Source organism: Salmo salar, chromosome 01 (assembly GCF_965601325.2).
Source record: "Salmo salar chromosome 01, fSalSal1, whole genome shotgun sequence".
NCBI lineage: Eukaryota > Metazoa > Chordata > Actinopteri > Salmoniformes > Salmonidae > Salmo > Salmo salar.
The window spans coordinates 168,126,237-168,145,101 of record NC_138291.1 but is presented as its reverse complement, the minus strand read 5'-3'; positions in this window follow the sequence as shown (position 1 = coordinate 168,145,101).

Genomic DNA, 18,865 nt, shown 5'->3' with positions numbered 1-18,865 from the left:
CCTAGCCTATTTTTCTGAGCATACCACGTTGTTTATTGCAAAGTGTGATTTCCCAGTAAAGTTATTTTTAAATCTGGCAATGCGGTTGCATTCACGAGATGTTAATCTATTTTTACATTTACATTTTAGTCATTTAGCAGACGCTCTTATCCAGAGCGACTTACAGTAGTGAACGCATACATTTCTTACAATTTCATACTTTTTTTTTTTTTTTTTTTTCTGTGCTGGCCCCCCGTGGGAATCGAACCCACAACCCTGGTGTTGCAAACACCATGCTCTACCAACTGAGCTACAGGGAAGGCATCTATAATTCTTTGAATGACAATATTACATTTTAACAATGTTTTCGAATAGTAATTTTGTAAATTGTAGCGCTGATTCACCGGAAGCATTTGAGGGAAAATATTTTCTGAATGTCACGCGCCGATGTAAAATGCTGTTTTGATATATAAATATGAACTTTATCGAACAAAAAATGCATTATTGTATAACATAATGTCCTAGGAGTGTCCCACGTTCCCAGACAGGTTAAGAAGCCTTTTGGACCTACAGTAGACTTGGCGCTCCGTTACCGCTTGCCGTGCGGTATCAGAGAGAATAATCTACGACTAGGGTGGCTGGAGTCTTAGACAATTGGTATAGAGGTCCTCGATGGCAGGAAGCTTGGCCCCGGTGATGTACTGGGCCGTACACAGTTGCCATACCAGGTAGTGATGCAACCAGTCAGGATGCTCTCGATGGTGCAGCTGTAGAACCTTTTGAGGATCTGAGCACCCATGCCGAATCATTTCTGTCTCCTTAGGGGGAATAGGGTTTTGTCGTGCCCTCTTCACAACTGTCTTAGTGTGTTTGGACCATGATAGCTTGTTGGTGATGTGGACACCAAGGAACTTGAAGCTCTCAACCTGTTCCACTACAGCCCCGTCGATGAGAATGGGGGCGTGCTCGGTCCACCTTTTCCTGTAGTCCACAATCATCTCCTTTGTCTTGATCACGTTGAGGGAGAGATTGTAGTCCTGGCACCACACGGCCAGGTCTCTGACCTCCTCCCTATAGGCTGTCTCATCGTTGTCGGTGATCAGGCCTACCACAGTTGTGTCATCAGCAAACTTGATGATGGTGTTGGAGTCTTGCCTGGCCATGCAGTCATGAGTGCACCGGGAGTACAGGAGGGGACTGAGCACGCACCCCTGAGGGGCCCCCTGTTGAGGATCAGCGTGGCGGATGTGTTGTTACCTACCCTTACCACCTGGGGTTGGCCCGTCAGGAAGTCCAGGATCCAGTTGCAGAGGGAGTTGTTTAGTCCCAGGGTCCTTAGCTTAGTGATGAGCTTTGAGGGCACTATGGTGTTGAACGCTGAGCTGTAGTCAATGAATAGCGTTCTCACATTGGTGTTCCTTTTGTCCAGGTGGGAAAGGGCAGTATTGAGAACAATAGAGATTGCATCATCCATGGATCTGTTGGGGCGGTATGCAAATTGGAGTGGGTCTAGGGTTTCCGGGATAATGGTGTTGATATGAGCCATGACCAGCCTTTCAAAACACTTCATGGCTACTGACGTGAGTGCTACAGGTCGGTAGTCATTTAGGCAGGTTACCTTAGTGTTCTTGGGCACAGGGACTATGGTGGTCTGCTTGAAACATGTTGGTCTTACTCACATCGGCTACGGAGAGGGTGATCATGCAGTCGTCCGGAACAGCTGATGCTCTCATGCATGTTTTGGGCGCTCTCTAGGCCTGGGTCACCCACCATTCCACCCCCATCAACCTACGAGTGTCAGGGAACCACAGCCAGACGATCCAATTCCTGCTAGTTGAATCTCCACAGGTTCCCGTGGTATTGGCATTCTCTTGGCTCCAGCGACACAATCCCTCCATTGACTGGGCTACCGGTGCCATCATGGGCTGGAGCCCATCCTGCCGAGCCCATCCACTCATTGCCTGAAGTCAGCTCTGCCTGCCCCGGGATGTCTTCCTGGGGGCTTGGAAATTGCACCAGACCTCTCCGTAAGGCCCGGGCCACTTTGCATCTGCAGCACCGACCGGTATCCAAGAAGGTCAAGCCTGGGGTGCTGGCACCCTGCAATAGTGCACGGCTACACCCCCGGAAGCCAAGACCAACTCCCCCCGCTCCAAGATCATTAGCCCCTCTGCTGTTCATTCTCTGTTGCCCCGCACCCTCTGTATTTTTCCTACCTTTTCTGTGTCTAGAGTTAAAACCATGTCTTACTGCCCTTTCTCTCCTGCCCTTTGTACTGTCACACACTGATGTTTCACCTGTCCTTGTGCTTGTCTTCACCCCCCTCCAGGTGTCACTTTCCCCATTTCCCAGGTATTTATACCTGTATTCTCTGTTTGTCTGATTCCAGTTCGTTTTGTTTTGTCAAGCCTACCAGCGTTTTTGCCTCTGTTCCTGTCTATTGATTGTTCCTGTTTTTCCTGTTTTTTACATTTTCTGTCCACCCTGACCCTGAGCCTGCCTGACGTCCTGTACCTTTTCCCCACTACTCTGGATTACCAACCTCTGCCTGACCTGACCCTGAGCCTGCCTGACGTCCTGTACCTTTTCCCCACTACTCTGGATTACCAACCTCTGCCTGCCCTGACCCTGAGCCTGCCTGACGTCCTGTACCTTTTCCCCACTACTCTGGATTACCAACCTCTGCCTGCCCTGACCCTGAGCCTGCCTGACGTCCTGTACCTTTTCCCCACTACTCTGGATTACCAACCTCTGCCTGCCCTGACCGTGGGCCTGCCTGACGTCCTGTACCTTTTCCCCACTACTCTGGATTACCAACCTCTGCCTGACCTGACCGTGGGCCTGCCTGACGTCCTGTACCTTTTCCCCACTACTCTGGATTACCAACCTCTGCCTGACCTGACCCTGAGCCTGCCTGACGTCCTGTACCTTTTCCCCACTACTCTGGATTACCAACCTCTGCCTGACCTGACCGTGGGCCTGCCTGCCGTCCTGTACCTTTTCCCCACTACTCTGGATTACCAACCTCTGCCTGCCCTGACCCTGAGCCTGCCTGACGTCCTGTACCTTTTCCCCACTACTCTGGATTACCAACCTCTGCCTGACCTGACCCTGAGCCTGCCTGACGTCCTGTACCTTTTCCCCACTACTCTGGATTACCAACCTCTGCCTGCCCTGACCGTGGGCCTGCCTGACGTCCTGTACCTTTTCCCCACTACTCTGGATTACCAACCTCTGCCTGCCCTGACCCTGAGCCTGCCTGACGTCCTGTACCTTTTCCCCACTACTCTGGATTACCAACCTCTGCCTGACCTGACCGTGGGCCTGCCTGACGTCCTGTACCTTTTCCCCACTACTCTGGATTACCAACCTCTGCCTGACCTGACCGTGGGCCTGCCTGCCGTCCTGTACCTTTTCCCCACTACTCTGGATTACCAACCTCTGCCTGACCTGACCCTGAGCCTGCCTGACGTCCTGTACCTTTTCCCCACTACTCTGGATTACCAACCTCTGCCTGACCTGACCGTGGGCCTGCCTGCCGTCCTGTACCTTTGCCCCACTACTCTGGATTACCAACCTCTGCCTGACCTGACCGTGGGCCTGCCTGCCGTCCTGTACCTTTGCCCCACTACTCTGGATTATCAACCCCTGCCTGTCTTGGCTTGTCGTTTGTCTGCCCCTGTTGCTGTAATAAAGATTGTTACTTCAACACAGTCTGCATTTGGGTCTTACCTGAAACGTGATAGTTATGTATGTATATATTTATAATGTTCTACTTCTATATTATATGTGACAAATACAAAAATCCAGTCAGCGGCAGTCCTGTGGGCGAAAACAGCTTGTTGATGAGAGAGGTCAAAGGAGAATGACAAGAATCGTGCAAGCTAACAGGCGGGCCACAAACAGTTCTAGAGGCAAAGGGGGGTCCGACCAGGTACTAAATGGGTTTATCTAATAAACTGGCCACTGAGTGTATATATAAATAATAAAACAATTTGTTCTAGTTTATATTTTACTGTATGCACTTTGAGATTATTCTTTTAAATTGGAAAGCGCCTTACAAATGTAATAGATTATTATTTCTATTATTATTTGCTGGCTCCTCTCTCAGTGTCTGATGGACCAGAGTTCCAGGCAGGGCTAAGTTGCAGCATTCCTCTGTAGTTATGTAAGGCTCTGGGGCTGGACACTGTCCACAGGAAGGGGCCTCGGGGCTTGAGAGGGGCACAGAGAGAGCTTTAATGCATGCTTGCTGCTAACCAACACACATGAATGGGCTGTAGACTCATTCTCTCACACTCATTCGAACACACCCTCACATTCACACGTGGATATGTGCCTGGGCTGTAATTTATGGACACTCATGTTTACATGCATTCTTGCACTTTGCCCTCTTTCTGTCTCATTCATGTCAACACACTTATATACTCTCACTGTACTAGATAATTGCCAACACCTCCACTGTAAGGTACTCTAAAGAAATATACATGTTTTGTATGGATGAATTTATCATCTGTGTCAAAGGTTTTATGATGATATAATGTAACTTTTGTGTATTCAAAGGGGAATGCCCATAAAATCATCATGCCAGTCATGCATTTTTGCATAACAGAATGTCTAAATCATCACCACAACATAAACCCTACAGATGATGATGATGGAGGTGTATGGATTAACAGGTAATCCTGTCCATTGAATGGAATGGTTTTCAACATAAATCAGGATTTGGGTTCAATGTAAATAGATTTGTTAATGACTCGTGGTAGGTAGCAGGGGGCAAGTCCTGTCTTGTCCCTCTCCATGAGTGTCTGCGTGGGCTGTAGGGTGGCCTGGTCGGGCGTGTTTGCTTCCTTAGGGCGCGTGGAGAAAGAGAAAGAGAGAGAGAGAAGGTATAACCTCCTCTCTTTATGCCTGTTGTCTTCTCACAGTGATGAGCTCAGGGAGCTGGTATGTAGTGAGATCTCATGCAACCACAGACCACAAGACCACCATCCCACTAACAGCCCAACCCAAGACGCAGTCTCGCAGACACACACACACACACACACACACACACACACACACACACACACACACACACACACACACACACACACACACACACACACACACACACACACACACATAGACCATCTCCCACACTCTCATAAATGTGAGCGTAAATAGCCTAACCTAGAGAAATTAATTTATTAAACTTATAGAGTGTTATTCTTTACAAAAGAAAATCTTAATTTTATGGTATTGTTAACGAAATTGTGGTTGATTTATTTTTTGTCATTTTTTTAATCACTCCAAGCTGTTGTCAATTAAAATCCATGTTGTATGCCTCCACCCACTGGTCCATGCCCTGAACTGCACTTGTTGTCGGTCTGAAGAGGTGCAGCTGAAGCAAACTGAAGATTGTGCAGTTCTAGGCTTGTATTGAGACGGCTGCATCAAAGACAAGGCGAGTGCTATACTAAGCAGGTTTGTTCTTTAGTTATACACTTTAGTGTCATCCCCTTTGACTTTGGCATTTGCACAATTCCCAGACTAACGTGCTATGTAATAACACTGTTTCCTTGTCAGTAGCTACCTCAAATACCTTCTATCTTATTTCAGTGGACCACCTTTCAAGATTCACGTGGTGAGCTGCGTAGCCTGTGTCAATGATCGAGTTTGGGATAGATGTTTCTTGACTTTGTAAATCCAGTTTTCTATCAGTTTCAAAACTAAATACAAACGTAAAATCACAATCACACTTGCAAAATGCCTAGATAGCTACATTTTATAATTTCCATGTTAGCGAAGACTGCATCCACGGTAAACGCTGCATATATTACGGTAAACACGGCATATGTCGGCTCAATCTGAAAATGAACTTTACATTTCTAGCACGCAATCAGTAACGCTTCAGCAATACAGATTCAATAAAGTATTTAGGCAGTGTGCTGGCAACTAATTTTTACACTCTTTGGCCTGCATTTTCCTTTCTGTGAAAGAGATTTGTTTCTAAGAAAATGTAAATGTCTCCCTTTCCTTTGACTCCAGTTGTCCAGTATGGCAGCCCTTCTCTTTCTGGGAGAGGACCTAACATACCCCATCAGCTGTGAGACCTTCAAGGAGCCGGTGCCCATCTCCTGCACCCATAGCTTCTGCAGGCCCTGCCTGGGGGAGACCTGGAGGGAGCAGAGAGGGACCAAGGACTGTGCAATTTGCAGACGCAGGTCCTCCAGAGACCATCCTCCTACCAACCTGGCTCTGAGGAGCATCTATGAGACTCTGCTGAAGGAGTGGAACAGTAGGGACACCCAGGACCCCACAGAGAAGACCAGAGAAAAGGCTACCAAGAAGGGACCCTCACAGGGTAAACAACCTGGATTCCAAGTGCCCACATGGTGTGTGTAGCCTTCACTCCCAGAGGCTCGGGTTCCTCTGCCTGGAGGACGAATGTGGTGTGTGTAGCCTTCACTCCCAGAGGCTCGGGTTCCTCTGCCTGGAGGACGAATGTGGTGTGTGTAGCCTTCACTCCCAGAGGCTCGGGTTCCTCTGCCTGGAGGACGAATGTGGTGTGTGTAGCCTTCACTCCCAGAGGCTCGGGTTCCTCTGCCTGGAGGACGAATGTGGTGTGTGTAGCCTTCACTCCCAGAGGCTCGGGTTCCTCTGCCTGGAGGACGAATGTGGTGTGTGTAGCCTTCACTCCCAGAGGCTCGGGTTCCTCTGCCTGGAGGACGAATGTGGTGTGTGTAGCCTTCACTCCCAGAGGCTCGGGTTCCTCTGCCTGGAGGACGAGTGTGGTGTGTGTGTTGCAACTCGCGGACCACAGTTGCTGCTCCGTGGAGAAGACTGCTGCCCAGATGAGGGAGGAGCTCCAAACCCCACTGAAGGCCCTCCAGGACAAAATGGTCTGCCGTAAAGAACACTATACTCACCATGGACGAAATGGCAATTTACATCGGGATGCAGGCGTAGGGACCAGATACTGGTCAATAAGGAATTTGATCAGTATATCTGAGAGAGGAGAAGGCAGCCGTGTAAGCTAGCCGGCCTGATGGAAGAAAAGATGGAGCACAGTAAAACGATCAAGGAGAAGTTGAAGGAGCTCAGTAAAGCGATGTCGATCTTGTCAGACTGGATCAGGCAGGTGGTAAAAATGGGGGGGTAAAAATAAAAACCATTACAGCATAGTTGAAAGATATATGGTGCAGAGAAATCCGAAGAGGGTGACCAGCAGAGATAGGTGGGAGGGGCTGAGGGAAGCTGAGGGTTGGGATGTGGAATTGGAGACAAGTGGAGTTGCTGGGCGGGGGATAGAATGACGGTCAAAGATAAAAGTATAACAAATAAAGTCAAAATGGCCTTTCTAGGGAGTTTTTCCTAGCCACCATGCTTCTACACATGCATTGCTTGCTGTTTGGGGTTTTAGGCTGGGTTTCTGTACAGCACTTTGAGATATCAGCTGATGTAAGAAGGGCGATATAAATAAATTTGATTTGATTTGAAAATAAAACATAGCAAAAAGTAAGTTTGAATGACACTGAGGGGCAGTGTTTTTACGGCTAATGCAGGTTTGCCTGAGGCTGATGACGTGCAGGTGTTTGTACACATGCATACACACACACTCTTATTCAAATGCACACGTGCACATATACAGACACACACACAGGTAAATAGTGGCATGCATGCACTCAAACATATTCAGTTGGCCTTGCTATTATGATTTTAGTTGTCCTTGATGTCTTTGTTTTTTTTGCATTGTTGTTTTTTGTTTTCCTTTGTCTTCCCGTTTTGTACATTTGTTTTGGTTGTTGGTGCCTTGGGGGGGGGGGGTAATGGAATTTGTATATTTTTTTTACAATTCTTGGGGGGGGTCTCGGATTGGTTGAGGGGCAGCTCTTGGGATCTTGGAGGGTTGGTGGTTGGGTGCTTGGGCCGGTGGCTCATGGATTGCTGGTTCGGGTCCCTGTTTTTGACCTTGTGGGAGATCTGTCGACGTGCCCTTGAGCAGGGCATTGACCCTGGCTGCTTCTGTGTGTCACTCTGGATGGGAGTCTGCTAGATTACTAATGTGATGTAGTTGTTGAGCGGCTTCACTGCAAGTATATTGTATGTTTTAAACATTCAATAAAAAATTACAAATATATATATATTTTTTATTTACTGAAGATCTATCCCGACTTTTGCTTAGACAGTGCTCTACCACTGAAGATCCTACCAAATAATATTCATGTTTATTGTTCTTAAGTGAATGGAAGAGTTTTTTTTTATTTTTCAGGGCACATTTTGTATGTCGTTCTTCATAGACTGTAGAGTGTGACTTTATTTATTTTATCAAGATGTTAGTCCGCACTTCGTTCAAACTTTTTTGGGTTGTAAGTCGTCTGGTCCTTCTTCACAGTAGGAACGCCAGCACAAATATTTGCTCATTTTGATAATGCAGACTTTTAAAACCGATGTCACATTTTAACTTGAACATTCCATTCCTTATGTTGCTGTTGCATTTTAATGAAAGATGCTTTAAAATGTTCTTGAAAGTAAATTATGTAAATAAAAATGGCTTACAGTAAACAACAAATTGTTGATTTGTTATGAAAAGGCAGTCAAAGTATGTGTGTACATTAGAACAGTGCTTGCAAGGACAGTCTTGTATATTTAACCAGATCTGGCCCCCAAATGGTCCCGTGTGGCTCAGTTGGTAGAGCATGGTGTTTACAACGTCGATTCCCACGGGGGACCAGTACGGACATTTTTTTTAATGAAATGTATGCATTCACTACTGTAAGTCGCTCTGGATAAGAGCGTCTGCTAAATGACTAAAATGTAATGTAAATTACCATTTTAAATCTCACTGAAATGTAATCCATTGACGGTCCTTTGGTAGATAATTGGTATGTGTATGTATGTATGTATGTATGTATGTATATATATATATATATATACACACACTGTATATCCTTTGTTATATATCCTAAATATTCTCTCTAAACATTGGGCCACCGTCATGCATCTGATTACTTATTTATTAACTTGCACGTTGTTTACTTACAGTGCATTCGGAAAGTATTCAGACCCCTTGATTTTTTTCCAGAGTTTGTTACGTTACAGCCTTATTCTAAAATGTATTAAATTGTTTTTTTCCTCATCAATCTACACACAATACCCCATAATGAGGAAGCAAAAACTGTTTTTATAAGAATTTTTGAAAAAAATGAAAATATCACATTTACATAAGTATTCAGAACCTTTGTTGAAGCACCTTTGGCAGCGATTACAGCCTCAAGTCTTCTTGGTTATGACGCTAGAAGCTTTCCTCTCAAGCTCTTTCAGGTTGGATGGGGAGCGTTGCTGCACAACTATTTTCCGGTCTCTCCAGAGATGTTTGATCAGGTTAAAGTATGGGCTCTGGCTGGGCCACTAAGCAACTTGTCCCGAAGCCACTCCTGTGTTGTCTGGTTGGGATGTGAACCCCAGTCTGAGGTCCTGATCGCTCATACTTCAAGTTATCCGTCTGAAACTTTGCACATACACTGCTGCCATCTTGTGGACACCATCGGAACTACAACCAGCATGATGGCTGGAACTGGGACCTTTCTCTTGCATTTCAAAGATGGTGGTAGATTTTTTTTTTTTCAAAGTGTTTCCTTTCAAGTGGTACCAAGAATATGCATATCCTTGCTTCAGGGCCTGTGCTACAGGCAGTTAGATTTGGGTATGCCATTTAGGTGAAAATTAAAAAAAAGGGGGCTATCTCTGTAACTCAGTCAGTGCGATACACATTGTAACCATTTATACAAATATCCTTATCAAGAACAGACTTGCTGAGCCAGGTTTCAGAAAACACAATTACATCGGCATCAGTTGATTTAGCCCAAATCCTAACTCCATCCATTTTTGACAACAGGCTGCGTACATTTAAATGAAAAAGACCTAAACCAGATCTAGATTTAACATCAGAGGGGGTTTGGAGACATTGCATATCAGGGCCAGGGTTAGGCTGCACGTTACCTGATATCAACAAAAGAAGAAGAACTAGGCACCTCTGTTTAATAACCTTTCCCGGTTTCTCTTTTTTAAGAGACCTACTGCAAGCGAATTCTACAAGTGAGTTTCCAGACAATACAAAACAGTCTTTTAAAACCATTAGACTTTGGTAGTGACACAAGTTCGTACTGTTCACACCATGCCACAAATGCATCGGCACTTGGACAAGTGGACGGAGTAAAAAAGAGCGAGTTCCCGCAGACAAAATGTCTAATGGACGGGAGAGCACATTGTCAGATGTACTCACCCAGCGACAATGTTTGTTTTCTCCAGAGTTCAGTAAAGTCAGTGCACAAAGCAATACAACAAAAATTGTCATTTTCTCTGAGAGGTATAAGACATAGAGGCCAAGGAAAGGTAAGGGGAGAGAGGGACAGTGCATATGTATGAGTCTGTATGTGAGTGTGTGCGCGTGTGAGTAGATTGGGTGTGGGGGTCGATTGAGAAAACGGTTTGGGGATTGTTGAGGTGCCTCTGACAGCCAGGCGAAGAGTGAAGATGAGCAGCTTGGATGAGACACTCCGTGGAGGGAAAGCTGAAGAAAGAACTCAGGCCAGCCAGATATAGGGTTACTTTGGTAAACTTCAAGTAAAGAAGTGCAAATAGTGAGAATAAAAAATATTGAGGGAGACCCGCAATCTTTACACCAGCCAAACAAAATAGTTTGCACTACACAACAAGGAAATTGTGGATTTACTCAACCATAAATTAATAGGTTATTAGTAGGTTAAAATCTACTAGTCACAGACAAACGACATGACATGCTGCCATCTTGGGACATTGTGACCTCTTGTGGACAATCAGAGACTTACACCCGAAAACGAAGGAGAAGGCCATCTGGAGAACAGGCCACCCTTCTCACCAAGCGGAACCCTGCCCACGAAGGCCTGGGCCCAACAAAGATACCCAGCAGAGATACCCAATGAAGACCTTCAACACGTAAATACATACATTACGTCTTACCCAAAAGAGCGGCAGTTCGGGCAAGGTATTAGGGCTACTGTAAGCATAGCTTCCAAATGAATCCAAGTGTCCCTTTCCTTCTCGCTTTCTCTCCCTCTCGCTTTAACTCTCCATCTTGTGTAACAAGTGTCATATTGTGTTAGTCCGCTAGGGACCTGTTGTCATCATATTAAGTTTCTAATCAATAACCTATACTGTGTGTGTGTATGTATCTTATGTTATCATTTAGCTTAATTCTGTATGCTCTAGTTGGCTGGCCCTGGCTACATATTCATTGCCAGACCCACTGGCTCCAGGTCATCTATAAGTCTATGCTAGGTAAAGTTCCACCTTATCTCAGCTCACTGGTCACGATAACAACACCCACCTATAGCACGCGCTCCAGCAGGTATATCTCACTGGTCATCCCCAAGCCAACACCTCCTTTGGCTGCCTTTCCTTCCAGTTCTCTGGTGCCAATGACTGGAACGAATTGCAAAAATCGCTGAAGCTGGAGACTTATATTTCCTTCCCTAACTTTAAACATCAGTTATCTGAGCAGCTAAACGACCGCTGCAGCTGTACATAGCCCATCTGTAAATAGCCCACCCAATCTACCTACCTCATCCCCATCCCCATATGGAACCCTGACCTGTTCACCGGACGTGCTTGTTGCACCCTCGACAACTACTATGATTATTATTATTTGACCATGCTGGTCATTTATGAACATTTTAACATCTTGACCATGTTCTGTTATAATATCCACCCTGCACTGCCAGAAGAGGACTGGCCACCCCTCATAGCCTGGTTCCTCTCTAGGTTTCTTCCTAGGTTTTTGGCCTTTCTAGGGAGTTTTTCCTAGGGAGTTTTTCCTAGCCACCGTGCTTCTTTCACATGCTTTGCTTGCTGTTTGGGGTTTTAGGCTGGGTTTCTGTACAGCACTTTGAGATATCAGCTGATGTACGAAGGGCTATATAAATAAATTTGATTTGATTTGATATTGTTTTTTATTTACTTTTCTGCTCTTTTGCACACCAGTATTTCTACTTGCACATCATCATCTGCTCATCTATCACTCCAGTGTTAATTTGCTAAACTGTAATTACTTCACTACTATGGCCTATTTATTGCCTTACCTCCTCACGCCATTTGCACACACTGTATATAGACTTCTTTTTTTTCTATTGTGTTATTGACTGTACGTTTGTTTATTCCATGTGTAACTCTGTGTTGTTGTTTGTGTCACACTGCTTTGCTTTATCTTGGCCAGGTCGCAGTTGTAAATGAGAACTTGTTCTCAACTAGCTTACCTGCTTAAATAAAGGTGAAATAAAATAAATAAATACAAATTTGAATCAATTTGTGTGTTATGGAATGATCAGTGAGACCCGGGTTTGTGCAGATTTACGAGGTATGCGACGTTCAGAATGAGAATAATGAGGTAATAATTGACAATTGACTGTTATTGATGTAAGAGATATTTAAATATCTTTAGAGTTTAAGTTGGGAGATAGTAACTTGTTAAAGAACTTTTCCCGTGGTGTCCCAAATTCCTAATGAGTTAATTGTTACATGAGTCATTTAATCGAGTATCAATTAAACATAGTTAGTTGATAAAATAAATAGGTCATCAGATTAATGATAGTCACATCACGACAACAGAATGCTTCCTGTCTGTGTCGTCAAACTTAGGGCCGCTCATGATGACGTACAGTGAGCACCATAATTCATTGGACAGTGACCATTTTTTGTTATTTTGGTTCTGTACTCTAGCACTTTGAGTTTGAAAGGATACAATGACAATGAGGGTGAAGTGCAGACTGTCAGCTTTAATTTGAGGGTATTTTCATACATATCGGATGAACCGTTTAGAAATTATAGAAGCTTTTGTACATAGTCCCCACCATTTTCGGGCATCAAAAAACATTGGACAGTTTAGCATAATGTAGAATAAAGTAATCATTGTTAATATTTGGTTGCATATCCTTTGCATGTAATGACTACTTGAAGTCTGCGATGCATCAACATCACCAGATGCTGGGTATCTTCCCTGGTGATGCTCTGCCAGGCCTGTACTGCAGCCATCTTCAGTTCCTGCTTGTTTCGGGGACTTATTGCCTTCAGTCTCCTTTTCAGCATGTAAAATGCATGTTCAATTGGATTCAGATCCGGTGATTGACTCGGCCAGTCAAGGATTTTCCACTTTTTGGCCATCAAAAACCCCTTCGTTGCTCTAGCAGTATGTTTAGGGTCTTTGTCTTGTTACATGATGAAGTGCTGTCCAATGAGTTTGGAGGCATTTGGTTTTATTTGAGCAGATAAAATATTTCTGTAGACTTCAGAATTCATTGTTCTACTACTGTCTGCAGTCGATGAAGACAAGTGAGCCTGTTCCACTGGCAGCCATACAGGCCCAAGCCATAACACCCCCCCCCACCATGTTTCACGGATGAGGTTGTATGCTTTGGATCATGGGCATGTCTTTTTTCTCCACACTTTCCTCTTTCCATCACTCTGGTACATGTTAATTTTTGCCTCATCTGTCCACAATACTTTTTTGTGGACAATACTTTTTTTGAGTGCTTTTTAGCAAACTGTAATCTCGCCTTTCTGTTCTTCAGGCTTATCAGTGGCTTGCATCTCTCTGTAGTCCTGCTGGTGTAGTCTTCTACGTATGGTAGACTTTGACACATATACACCTGCATCCAGGAGAGTGTTTTTGATCTGTTGGGCTGTTGTCAGGGGGGTTTTCTTCACCAAAGAGAGAATTCTCCAGTCATCCACTACAGTGGTCTTCCTCAGTCTACCGGGTCTTTTGACATAATTCACCGGTTGTTTTTTTCTTGTTAATGATGAACCAAACTGTTGACTTGGGCATGCCCAGGGTTCTTGCATTGTTCCTGATTGATTGATTTTCATTTCTGAGTCTTATGGAGGCCAGCTTCATTTACATCGACACTGCTGTCTTCCTCATGTTGTCACACCCCAACAACAACCTCCAAAGGCAATAGCGAAGTCTAGAATCACTACTACTCATCAACAGCTCTCCTGCATTCACTAACGACACAAATGAATACACCTGCCTAACAACACACATCTGTGAAGTCAGTTAAACAAATACTTGTAGTACCTTAAAATGGGGGTACCATGTACAAAAGGTACTGTCATTTCTAAACAGTTCATCCGATATGTATAAAAATACCCTCAAATTAAAGCTGACAGTCTGTACTTCACCCTCATTGTCAATGTATCCTTTCAAACTCAAAGTGCTAGAGTACAGAACCAAAATAACAAGGAAATGGTCACTGTCCAATTAATTATTCTGCTCACTGTATGTGCTATCCATCTGCAGGAGACTGATGCTCAGGCTTATGCGCCAGGTGTTAGCTGGGTCATATTGATTGCTCTGGGGACCGGCACGAGGATAGTGCTGTGTTATATAGTGTGGCTCTAACAGTGGGCTGTTGAGGCTGGTTCTGACAGCTACTCTGTCCCTGTTCCTCTCCACATTCCCTGGGGTGTAGCGATAGCTTTGGCGGACGTAAGGGGCGAGTCCGTATTGTGTCGGTGTATTGAGATTCCCTACTGCGTAGTAACCCTGTAGGTTTTGATTTTGCAGCGGTGGAAACACCCTTTCAAAGTTATTGTAGAAATGGAAGCCCCAGTCTCCCCTGTCTGGTATGATGAGGGCATCGTTGTTATCTACAACTAGTTTGTGGGCGATGAAGTAGAGCAGAGGTAGGCCGTGATGTGGGAAGAGGTGGCCAAACTCAATATTACTGAGATCACTGATTGAGTTGAGGGTTGGGGGGTCTTCCCAGACCAAGGCCAGTGGAAGCAGCAGGAAGAAGATGGATAGCAGGCCTTCTCTCCCCATGGTGAACATATTACAGAGAGATGTATGTTATCAAGATAAAGGGCTCTATTCAATCTGTAGTGATGAAGATCCACCTTATAGCGCAATTGACGGTCTCAACTGCATTCATGGTAAACGCTTCATATGTCGGCTCAATCGGAAATTACCATTACCTTTTAACGTGGATCTTCTGCGATACTGACTGAATCCAGCCCAAAGTTTTCAAATAAATGGTAGTTGAAAAGTTATGTAGAAAAAAAACTTGGAAATTGGGATATTGTGTGTGAACTATCCCAGATATTCATCAACTATTACAGACGTAGTATACTAATGTAGTTAAAGTAAGTTCATTAAGGCTGGTCTGAATGATTATCCTCACATTCTACTTTGATTCAGTAGTAGGCTACAACATAATTCACATCACATCCTTTATCATGGGCACAGCAGGAATTTATATCTGTGATGTTTACAAATGTTCTCGTCAACAGCACAGCATTATGTCACTCCTCCTCCTTTACTATCAATTAGCCACGTGCGAAATGTCAATCACCTTTACCCTTTAGTCAATGAGCACAGCAGAATAATGCAACCTCAACAAGCTTGCTAAATAACCTATGGGCATACCTGTACAATAATCACCTTGCTCTCCTCTCACCAATGGGCGTACATCTTGTGATGTATTTAAATGATCGCTTACACTTTTTTTCTCTCTCGCTGTCTTGAAGCAACAGTGTTACCGTCGACCCACCACCTCCCCACTGCCACAAGCTGAAGGCAACCTCTTTTCTCAGACGGGGGGTTTCCATGCCAGCTGCCCACCAAAGGGCTACTTGCCAAGCCAGCATCTGGCTCCGGGGGTAATCCTTCACAGACAAAGCCATCCCCTAAACTATTTTAAAAGTTTCATATTCACATTTGACTGAACTGATTTAACCTTGCAGTCAACAACAAACAAATATTTGATTGTACTTAATTTACATTTACATTACATTACATTTAAGTCATTTAGCAGACGCTCTTATCCAGAGCGACTTACAAATTGGTGCATTCACCTTATGATATCCAGTGGAACAACCACTTTACAATAGTGCATCTAAATCTTTTAAGGGGGGGTAGAAGGATTACTTTATCCTATTCCTTAAAGAGGTGGGGTTTCAGGTGTCTCCGGAAGGTGGTGATTGACTCCGCTGTCCTGGCGTCGTGAGGGAGCTTGTTCCACCATTGGGGTGCCAGAGCAGCGAACAGTTTTGACTGGGCTTCCTCAGAGGTAGGGGGGCCAGCAGGCCAGAGGTGGATGAACGCAGTGCCCTTGTTTGGGTGTAGGGCCTGATCAGAGCCTGAAGGTATGGAGGTGCCGTTCCCTTCACAGCTCCGTAGGCAATCACCATGGTCTTGTAGCGGATGCGAGCTTCAACTGGAAGCCAGTGGAGAGAGCGGAGGAGCGGGGTGACGTGAGAGAACTTGGGAAGGTTGAACACCAGACGGGCTGCGGCGTTCTGGATGAGTTGTAGGGGTTTAATGGCACAGGCAGGGAGCCCAGCCAACAGCGAGTTGCAGTAATCCAGACGGGAGATGACAAGTGCCTGGATTAGGACCTGCGCCGCTTCCTGTGTGAGGCAGGGTCGTACTCTGCGAATGTTGTAGAGCATGAACCTACAGGATCGGGTCACCGCCTTGATGTTAGTGGAGAACGACAGGGTGTTGTCCAGGATCACGCCAAGGTTCTTAGCACTCTGGGAGGAGGACACAAGGGAGTTGTCAACCGTGATGGCTAGATCATGGAACGGGCAGTCCTTCCCCGGGAGGAAGAGCAGCTCCGTCTTGCCGAGGTTCAGCTTGAGGTGGTGATCCGTCATCCACACTGATATGTCTGACAGACATGCAGAGATGCGATTCGCCGCCTGGTTATCAGAAGGGGGAAAGGAGAAGATTAATTGTGTGTTGTCTGCATAGCAATGATAGGAGAGACCATGTGAGGATATGACAGAGCCAAGTGACTTGGTGTATAGCGAGAATAGGAGAGGGCCTAGAACAGAGCCCTGGGGGACACCAGTGGTGAGAGCGCATGGTGCGGAGACAGATTCTCGCCACGCCACCTGGTAGGAGCGACCTGTCAGGTAGGACGCAATCCAAGCGTGGGCCGCGCCGGAGATGCCCAACTCGGAGAGGGTGGAGAGGAGGATCTGATGGTTCACAGTATCAAAGGCAGCAGATAGGTCTAGAAGGATGAGAGCAGAGGAGAGCCTTCCCTGTAGCTCAGTTGGTAGAGCATGGTGTTTGCAACACCAGGGTTGTGGGTTCGATTCCCACGGGGGGCCAGCACAGGAAAAAAAAATGTATGAAATGTATGCATTCACTACTGTAAGTCGCTCTGGATAAGAGCGTCTGCTAAATGACTAAAATGTAAAATGAGAGAGCGTTAGCTTTAGCAGTGCAGAGAGCCTCCGTGACACAGAGAAGAGCAGTCTCAGTTGAATGCCCAGTCTTGAAACCTGACTGATTAGGATCAAGAAGGTCATTCTGAGAGAGATAGCAGGAGAGCTGGCCAAGGACGGCACGTTCAAGAGTTTTGGAGAGAAAAGAAAGAAGTGATACTGGTCTGTAGTTGTTGACATCGGAGGGATCGAGTGTAGGTTTTTTCAGAAGGGGTGCAACTCTCGCTCTCTTGAAGACGGAAGGGACGTAGCCAGCGGTCAAGGATGAGTTGATGAGCGAGGTGAGGTAGGGGAGAAGGTCTCCGGAAATGGTCTGGAGAAGAGAGGAGGGGATAGGGTCAAGTGGGCAGGTTGTTGGGCGGCCGGCCGTCACAAGACGCGAGATTTCATCTGGAGAGAGAGGGGAGAAAGAGGTCAAAGCACAGGGTAGGGCAGTGTGAGCAGGACCAGCGGTGTCGTTTGACTTAGCAAACGAGGATCGGATATCGTCAACCTTCTTTTCAAAATGGTTGACAAAGTCATCCGCAGAGAGGGAGGAGGGGGGGGGGGGGGATTCAGGAGGGAGGAGAAGGTAGCAAAGAGCTTCCTAGGGTTAGAGGCAGATGCTTGGAATTTAGAGTGGTAGAAAGTGGCTTTAGCAGCAGAGACAGAAGAGGAGAATGTAGAGAGGAGGGAGTGAAAAGATGCCAGGTCCGCAGGGAGGCGAGTTTTCCTCCATTTCCGCTCGGCTGCCCGGAGCCCTGTTCTGTGAGCTCGTAGTGAGTCGTCGAGCCACGGAGCAGGAGGGGAGGACCGAGCCGGCCTGGAGGATAGGGGACAGAGAAAATCAAAGGATGCAGAAAGGGAGGAGAGGAGGGTTGAGGAGGCAGAATCAGGAGATAGGTTGGAGAAGGTTTGAGCAGAGGGAAGAGATGATAGGATGGAAGAGGAGAGAGTAGCGGGAGAGAGAGAGCGAAGGTTGGGACGGCGCAATACCATCCGAGTAGGGGCAGAGTGAGAAGTGTTGGATGAGAGCAAGAGGGAAAAGGATACAAGGTAGTGGTCGGAGATTTGGAGGGGAGTTGCAATGAGATTAGTGGAAGAACAGCATCTAGTAAAGATGAGGTCAAGCGTATTGCCTGCCTTGTGAGTAGGGGGGGAAGGTGAGAGGGTGAGGTCAAAAGAGGAGAGGAGTGGAAAGAAGGAGGCAGAGAGGAATGAGTCAAAGGTAGACATGGGGAGGTTAAAGTCACCCAGAACTGTGAGAGGTGAGCCATCTTCAGGAAAGGAACTTATCAAGGCGTCAAGCTAATTGATGAACTCTCCAATGAACTCAGCCTTGTTTGGCTGCAGACCGGCAGTTCCAGAGGCTGCCGGAGACCTGGAACTCCACGTGGGTCGTGCGCGCTGGGACCACCAGGTTAGAGTGGCAGCGGCCACGCGGTGTGAAGCGTTTGTATGGCCTGTGCAGAGGGGAGAGAACAGGGATAGACAGACACATAGTTGACAAGCTACAGAAGTGTTGTTTCTTGTATTATTGTCTCTTGTGTCTTTAGAGAACTGTTTCACTTTGATATCCTTTTTCTTCTGTCCTGATTTTCTCTTTTCTTTTCTTCTGTTAACTAGATATTCTTTGTTGTTCTTCGTTAGC